Raw genomic sequence first — 9,238 nt, 5'->3', positions numbered from 1 at the left:
AGATTAGTAGTTTCTAGGGCTTAGGAGTCAGAGGAGAGTGTAATTACAAAGATCAGTGGGAGGGAATTCGGGGGAGATGATGAAACTATCCTGTATCTTGATTGTGGTGGTGGTGACACAAATCTATACAGGTATTAAGACTCATAGAAATCGGAGGGGTAGACGAACCGTGAGAGACTATGGACTCTGAAAAACAAACTGAGGGTTCTAGAGGGGAGGGGGGTGGGAGGATGGGTTAGCCTGGTGATGGGTATTGAGGAGGGCACATTCTGCATGGAGCACTGGGTGTTATGCACAAACAATGAATCATGGAACACTACATCTAAAACTAATGATGCAATGTATGGGGATTAACATAACAATAAAAAAATTTTTAAAAAGACTCATAGAACTGTACACTAAAAAATGCTAATTTTACTGTATGTTAATTTGTTTAATTTTTAAAGTAAGATAAGACAGTTTTTGTTGGCCACAGCGCAATATATGCCAAAAGTGTGACTTGATCACCAAAAAAACCCATAAAAAACAAAAGCAAAACCATCTTGGGCTGCATTAATGGAAGAATTAAATCCAAATCAAAGAAAGATATAGATGTATTGGACCCTAAACTGATCAGACCACACTTAGAGTTTTCTGTTCTATTTGGACACTGATAAAATCAACACTATCTAGAGGAAGGAGACCAGGATGAATAGGGAATGGTGGCAAGAAGATATTTAGCCTAGAGAAGAAAAGGAATGACATGGTAATTGTCTTATTCTGTTAGAAAAATTGCTCAATTGTTTACTAAGTCTTATTCTGTATTACTCCTCAGGAAGGAACTAACTCCCTGGGAAGTAGTTGCAAGAAGGCAGACCTTAGACAACTATAAAGGAAAGCTTTCTGATAATTCAAGTCGTGAATAAGTAAAATGACCTGCTTAGATAAGCACTGAGCTTCCCATCGTTGGAAATCACTGAACATGTTTAAGCAGATATTAAATAGCCATCTGTCAAGGTTATCCTCAAAAGGATTACCTCACCAAGTAGGAGACTGATCTCTTTAACCTCTTGGGTCTCTTTGAACTCCACCTCCTGTATTCTAAATTATAAAGGATATTATAAGTCACCCGCCCCCCCCCACATTTATCTCCAACTCCCTACAATTCATTAGATTGTACATTAGATACAGAGTGCTCACAAAATCCGCTTGGACTCCTCCTAACACTGACGGTCCCAAAACAGCCTTCTAGGCTGTTTTAATGATTTCCAACCAGCAACAGGAAAGATATGCAGAGGAACAAGTAAAAAAAATTAAACTTGAGCAGAGAATGGATAACTTCTAATCGCATATAGGGAATGTTTGACCCTGCTCTATTTATGTTTGATGAGTTATTGTATCTTCCTAAAAATGGACTAAAATGAGGTTTGAGATGTATTTTGACTTCCCTGATCTGGTCATTGCTCTAGTCTAGAAAAGGAAACCGAAAAGTTCCATGTCTTAAAATTTACCAAAAGGCAGAAAGAAATACCCCTATTGTTTCCTTTCTTTTCCATTATTTGAATATTACTCTTTATATTTGACTCTCTAGTTTTCTCAGTATGAACCATCTAAGGCTAAACCTTCCAAAAGTCTGGCAACAAATTAGGAGTAAGAGTGCCTAGTTAAGGTCCCATAGTGGGTAACATCAAGGCAGGTTTAGCAGCCATCAGGCTGACAAGAATTGCGACAAGGAGAAGGTATGGAGATTAGTTTTATCTGGCGGGATATGAATTAAGCCAACTGATCAGTATTGGTATATCTGAGGTTGGAAGTGCAAGATTTAAAACAGTAGATCAGGCATGACTTAGATAGGACTTCAATCAGACATCATGTGGCACCCCAATGATTCCAAGAGAGCCAAGTTTTGCTGTCCAAGTCCAAGGCTATAATGATGCCTTCCCACATCAGAGTCCACAGGCCTGCCTAGATGGTCTCGTTCCCTTAGTGGAACTCTTAGTTCTGAATTATTTATGTCAGATACAACTTTACTCTTTTCAGGGTATTCCTGAGGGTACAATCTTTCCCTTTCCAGGTCCAATAGAATTAAAAGTCCGTTTGGCAGACAAAAACAATCTATGGTATGGGAAGTCAGGTCACTCACTGGGGTAGGTAATCACTGGAAGGGAGCATAGTGGGGGGTTCTGGGGTGCTGGTAATGTTTCTTGATCTAGGTGTATTCAGATTGAAAATTCTAGTTGTGTACTTATGATCTGCATACTTTTCTGTATTTATGTTATACTTCAATCAAAATATTCCCAAGATAGGGAAAAAGCCCTGAGCAGCACCTTCCTGAGGCCACTCTGGCTCCTGGGCAGCCAGCAGTGTAATCACTCAGCCTGAGCCCTGGACTCTCAGCCCTCTTTCTTTCTTTCCCTGTGTGTGTGCCTGCTCACACATGTTCACTCATACATGTGCACACACCCAGACACAAACAAGATCTATGCAGAGGCATAAGAGGCCGCAAGCACAGACCAGAGGAGGTTTTTTGCCTTATCTTCCCAACCCTGACCCCAACTCCAGGACTTGGCTCATGTCATTCTACAGACCAGGATTTGACATTCTACTCCTCAGTGTTGGAAAGGGGGTCCTCCTTCTCTTGGTAGAAATCCAGACCTCTGAGGTGGAAGAAATAAGATAACTTTAAACATCAGTTAACTAATGACACCGTATGTTTTTAGTTATGTGTATTTAGCAAAAAAGAAAAGAAATATATCAAAATGCTAACAATTTTTACTGCTGAGCTATGGGATGAATTGCATTTTTTCTTTGTCCTTTTCTCCCATTTTCATATTTTCTATGGTAATTGAATACTACTTTGTAATCAAGAAAAAATATATGCTATAAATAAAAATTTATGTTTGTATATTACATTAGCACTTTCAATGTAACTATAAGCATAAGGTTTTTTTTTTTTTTAAGATTTTATTTATTTATTTGACAGAGAGAGAGACACAGCGAGAGAGGAACACAAGCAGGGGGAGTGGGAGAGGGAGAAGCAGGCTTCCCGCCAAGCAGGGAGCCCAATGCAGGGCTCAATCCCAGGACCCTGGGACCATGACCTGAGCTGAAGGCTTAACAACTGAGCCACCCAGGCATCCCAGCATAAGTTTTCTCAGTGGTTCTCTGTATATTTTGGATACAAGTCCTTTATCAGACGTGAGTTTGGCAAATATTTTCCTTCAGCCTGTGGCTTGTCTTTTCATTTTCTTAATAGTCTGTTTTGCAGAGCAGAGGTTTTAGATTTTAATAAAGTCCAATTTACCACTTTTTTGTTTCATGGATTGTTCTTTCGGTTGTATCTAAAAATTCATCACCATCTATTGATTCTTACAATAATTCTCTGATATTATTACCTCCATTTTGCAGATGAGGAAACCAAGACTCAAAGATGAAGTTGACTAAGCGCACATGGGCAGAAGTAATGGATTTGAGACTGATATACTCCAATACACATTCCATTATGCAATGTTGTAATGCTATCTAACTCTATTCTTCTTGCCTTTTTGTTTTCTTTGCCCTTCTTTCCTTTTTTCTTGAAAGTTTTTTTTTTTTTTTAACCTAGGGTGAACATGTTTGCCAGAAGAAATGGCAACTTCCAGAGAAAAAGAGATTGATGAAACTGGTCCAAAGGTTATCACAACAGTATTGATAAGAATGTACTCTAGAGTGCCTGGGTGGCTCAGTCGGTTAACCGTCTGCCTTCCGCTCAGGTCATGATCCCAGGGTTCTGGGATTGAGCCCCGCATTGTGCTCCCTGCTCAGCGGGGAGCCTGCTTCTCTCTCTCTCCCTCTCCACACGCCCCCCCCACACACACCAGCTTGTGTCTTTCCCCTGGCTCACTCTCTCTTTCTCTCAAATAAATAAAACCTTGAAAAAAAAAAGAAAGAAACATGCTCTAAGGTAGCAGTGTCACGTGTTGTGGAAGCTAAGGGCCCATTTCTCTAGAAACACACATAAACACATTTTGCATACAATTTTAGGTATTCTGAATGCCACTGCTGCTTTATGACATAGGTATAATTAGTTTAGTACCTGGTCATCTGGGAGACATATAAAATAATAAATAAATAATATCTAGCATAGTTCCTGTGCATAGTAGGCACTCAATAAATTCTCATTTAATCTGAAGTCTGATTAATTTGGTTAATAGTACTTCTGGCCCTCAAGTAGGAAATCTATACCCACTCGATTTAAAACAGTCTATTACAAGAATTTGCCACAGGGTGTCGCTATTGTTCTAGAGAAAAATTAAGAGCATACAAACCCCCTCCTCCTCGCTCCCCCCACCATGCCGCACCCCCCTCCCCCCAACCTCCTTAATTTAAAAAACTAAGTAATGCCTGTGTGGTGAGGAGGGGGCGGGGAAGGGCATTGCTTTTGTATTCTAAAAGCTTTTTAAAAATTTAATATTAACACAATTCATTGCATTTGAATTATTACTATAAAAATGTTGCATCAACATATTTGGGGTTACTGAGCAGCTGTCCAGGGTGTAAAAAAAATTAAAAAGCACTATTTGGGTTCAGAAAGTTTACTCCAACCCAGAGGATCCTTGGGGAGTCTCAATCTCTCATTTACTCATTCATCAAAGATTTATTACCTGCTATGTGATATGCATCATGTAAATCATAGTATGCCAAGAGGTTTGGGCATATCTGGTCACTTTCACAATAGCTCGGGGTGATTAGACCCTTGCTTAGGGTAGCAATAGGATAGGGATTTGGTTCAGGGTACCTATAGAGAATTTGGTCATCCCAAATAGCCTCTCATGGTTACTTGACCTGAAAAATGTAGTAATAGTCCTACATCCTATAGTGCTGCCTGGGGTAATATCCATCCATCACTGCTAAAATGAGCAGCAGACACCTGTAAAATATCCTCCTGGCCCGTGCCTTCCTCCCTCTGGACACCACTGATGGCACAAGAGACAACATTCAGATGAGCAGTTTTGTTTTGCTTTGTTTGTTTTTTAAGTAGGCTCCACACCCAACGTGGGGCTTGAAATCAGGATCCTAAGATTAAGAGTCACTTGCTTTACTGACTGAGCCAGCCAGGCGCCCCGAACAGTTTTGTTTTATAACAGCATTTTTGAGATATTCACATACTGTAAAATTTGCCCATGCAGAGAATTGTGCGATCATCACCATTATCTAATGCCACATTTTTGTTAGCCCAAAAGAAAACCACACACCCACTATCAGTCACTCCCACCCTTTCCCCAGGCTCTGGCTATACTTACCTACTTTTGGTCTTGCTGGATTCACTTATACTGGACATTTCATATAAATGGAGTCATAATACAGGAACTGTTTGTAAATGGCAAAAGAAAGCAATTCTTTGATCTCTATTCCAACTACCATAGTTTGGATAGATTTCTGCTTCCAGAAAAGTGCTTTTAGAGTAGTGCCCAATATGTAATTTATAAATTCCTATAATATTCATCATGAACTCCTTTGGGGAATTAGTTCAACAATACATCCAAATTGAAGTGAAACTGGTGTTACTCAAGACAAAAGTGGCTGAAATTAGTCATCTTCTGAAATCATTACTTTTTAAGTATGGGTCTGTGAGAATGTGGGCTCACATTCTCTATTATCCCTATTATCTTACATTCTGAAGTAGGAGACAAGAAAAACTAACTATAAAGCTCTGCTATCTCTCTTAATTAATCCTTAAATAAATACCCAAGTCCTCCACCCAGGCCCACAGCGTAGAATGAGCTGACAAGAACCCGCCTGGTGGTGAAAAATAACATCCACAGAGAGAAAACCGTGCTAGGTATTGTGCTAGGCATTTTCCTCCCACCAATTCTGAGATAAGTACTATAAGAATGAGAACATGAGACTCAGTGACATTCAATAACTTACCCAAGGGAGGGTACATGCCTAGTATGTGGAAGTGTTTAATAATGGATAAAAGCACAGAATCAGGAGCCAAGCTATCTGGGTTCAAATCTTGAATTCCACAGCACACTACCTGTGTGACCTTCAGCAAGTTCCTTTACCTCTCTGTGCTTCAGTGGGCCTCTGGAAGGAAGGGACTCTAATAATGCATACCTTACTGGGAGGTTGTAAGGTTCAAATAAGTTAGTACCTAAAGCACTCAGAACAATGCCTGGCATATTAAAAGACCTCTAAAAGTATAAACTATTACTATTATTAGAATCCAGATTTGCCTAGATTTAAAGTTCTTGACCTTGATGAAAAACCATGCCTCTCCATGCTTACCCTCTATTCTTGCAGAGTTAGAAGATCTGGGCCGGAGCTGAACTGACAGTGCTGCAGAAGGTGATGTCTCAGTCAATGTGTAAGCCTGGTGCACTGAGCACATTGGTGGTACCACCCTGTTCACACTCCGGACAATGTCTGCCGCACCTTATTTCCCCACCCACTCTATGCAAATACCACAGCTCTGGCCTGCATTGCAATAGTAGGCGTTATAAGGATGAAAGAGAAGGGCGTGAGAGCGGTTGCCTCCTGCGAGAGCTCTTTTACATCACTGTAAAAGCAGAATAATAAAACTTCACTGTCACTTTCAAGAAAGAGAGAAGCAAAACCAGGCCAATGAAGTGATAACATGAACTAATGACCAGGAAGATATTTGCCTGCCCACATCCCAATGCAAAGGGATCATTAAGATGATTGATGGCAACAGTGGGTTACCATTATTGGTTTTGACAGCAATTGTCTTTAAGAGGACTAGGTCCTGTAGTCCTAGAAGTCTGCTTAGATTTCCAGAAGGAAGGAACTCCAAGAAAAAAAAAAAGAAGAAAAAAAGCTGTTCCCTAAAACATAAATAGAGGGCAAACTTGAATTTTGCTTTCTTTTTAATTTTTCTTATTAAGTAATCTCTATGCCTAGAGGAAGGGAGAAAGATGGCAGCAGCAATGCTGGAACATATGGCTGCATTATGGATGCCGAATCTGAAGGGGAAGCTGGCCGTAGGGCTTCTTTCATCTCATAATGTTTTACCCCAATCACATATCCACACGAGTGGGTCTCCCGACATTTCTCAAAGATAGGAAAAGAAGGATAAAATTGTTTATCCTCCACAATTGCCTGGAGAACCTCGGACACCAGCAGAAATCTACCATTGTCGAAGGCAAATAAAATACAGCAAAGATAAGATGTGGTATTTGGCAAAATTGCTACGAGGAATGTCCATTGACCAGGCTTTGGCTCAACTGGAATTCAGTGACAAAAAGGGGGCCCAAATAATTAAAGAGATTCTCTTAGAAGCACAAGATATGGCAGTGAGAGACAACAATGTGGAATTCAGATCCAATTTATATATAGCTGAGTCGACCTCAGGGCGAGGCCAGTACCTGAAATGCATACAATACCATGGCAGAGGTTGCTGTGGGATCATGGAGAAGGTTTTTTGCTATTGTTTTGTGAAGGTGGTGGAAGCCCCCCCCCCTCCCCACCTCCACGTGAGGCACCAAAGGCGGCCATCACCCACACCAAGGAGTATTTTCAGGAGCTCCGCAATCAGACCATTATTCACACTCTGTGATTGGGGATTCAGACTCCACAGTGTATATATTTTGCCATTTATTTCTTAAAAACAAACAGAAATTAAAGACAAATGCTTATTTAAAAAAAAAAAGTAATCTCTATGCCTAACGTGGGGCTTGAACTCACAACCCCAAGATCAAGATTTGCATGGTCAGGTGCCTGCGTGGCTCAGTCAGTAAAGCATTTGCCTTTGGCTCGGGTCATTATCCCAGGGTCCTGGGATGGAGGCCCACATTGGGCTTTCTGCTCAGTGGGGAGCCTGCCTCTTCCTCTCCCTCTGCTGCTCCACCTGCCTGTGTTCTCTCTCTCTCTCAAATGAATAAATAAAATCTTAAAAAAAAAAAAGATTCGCATGGTCTACCAAATGAGCCAGCCAAGCACCTCGAATTTTAAGTTTTCTTAATAAAATGTGTTATCTCTTTATCTGTATCTCTTATCTGCTTGCCTCTCTGGAATCATTTTAGAGAAGATTTAATAGTCAGTAAATAAATAAATCCCTGCTGTTTGTAACCTGGGTTCTGCCTGAAATGATCAAATGATAAAATATGCTTCTTTTCCAAAATTCTTTTACAATAGGGACGACTGGGTGGCTAAGCACCTGCCTTCCCCTCAGGTCATGATCCTGGGGTCCTGGGATTGAGTCCACATCAGGCTCCTTGCTTGGCCAGGAGCCTGCTTCTCCCTCTGCCTGCTCTGCCTGCCATTCCCCCTGCTTGTGCTCTGTCAAATAAATAAATAAATAAATAAATAAATAAATAAATAAATAAATAAATAAATAAATCTTTTATAATAGAAATTATAATTAATCTAATTAAAGAAACGTGGTATTTTTTACTAAAACTTGCAGATTCTTTTTTAGTCAATTCAACTTATTTTTCATTTTCATACAAACTGGTAAAATCATTTAGCTCACTGGTTACTTGGGTCCAGCCCCTGAGAGAGGAAGCTTTGATAAATTAGTCCCAGTTTATTCCAGGAACCCGGTTAAGTTGTTTCTGGGACTTTTGATCAGGAATGAGCAATACTGAAGAGTCAAAAAAACACTAATATCATCTGTAATAGGTGTTTTGTGTGGGCTGGTGAGGTGCAGATAGAGCTTCAACCACTTACCCCAATTCCATCTCCCCTGAGCTTAGACTGTGCTTCATATACTGCTCATCATCCACCTGACTCTCATTTCATCAGAAGGCTGACATTAAAAACCAGTGACTCAGTGAGAGAGGAATGAGTAAGAAGCCCAAAACATAAATAGAATCCTATTATGCTTGCTCCTCTTTCACATATGCCTCTGGAGTGCGTGAGTGACTAAATAAGTGAGTGAGTGTAAAAGCATTTGAATCTGAGTAACAAAATAAATAACTATAGTACTGTATTATAACTCAAAGTGTAAGTTAAATATGAGTTCATACTGACATGAGTAAATGATTGAAAAAATAAATACATGGAAGAAAAGGGAAAATCTTTCTTACAGAATTCCAAATAATAAATGTAGATATTTTCACCTCCACGATATGGAGCCTAATCTTCCTCCCTTTAGGTGTACGCTGGACTTAGTGACTTCCAAAAATTGAGCAGGGAAAGAGAAAATAGTGACTTGATGGTGGAGAAACCTGGTGCAGACCCCACCTTAGCCAGGTGATCAAGGCCGGCATTATGGGTAATGTCATGTTGATATCATCTACCCCTTGATCCCATACCT

At 40.2% G+C, this 9,238-nt stretch overlaps 1 pseudogene; it reads left to right on the top strand.

Annotated features, from left to right (window-relative positions):
* The first annotated feature begins 6,788 nt into the window (after window positions 1–6,788).
* On the top strand, window positions 6,789–7,537 carry LOC118012356 (annotated as a pseudogene).
* Window positions 7,538–9,238: the final 1,701 nt, after the last annotated feature.

This window comes from Mirounga leonina, unplaced genomic scaffold (assembly GCF_011800145.1).
Source record: "Mirounga leonina isolate KUSES-001 unplaced genomic scaffold, KU_Mleo_1.0 Mir_151, whole genome shotgun sequence".
Lineage (NCBI taxonomy): Eukaryota > Metazoa > Chordata > Mammalia > Carnivora > Phocidae > Mirounga > Mirounga leonina.
Note: the sequence above shows the minus strand (reverse complement) of the source record. Positions and strands in the feature narration are given on the sequence as shown.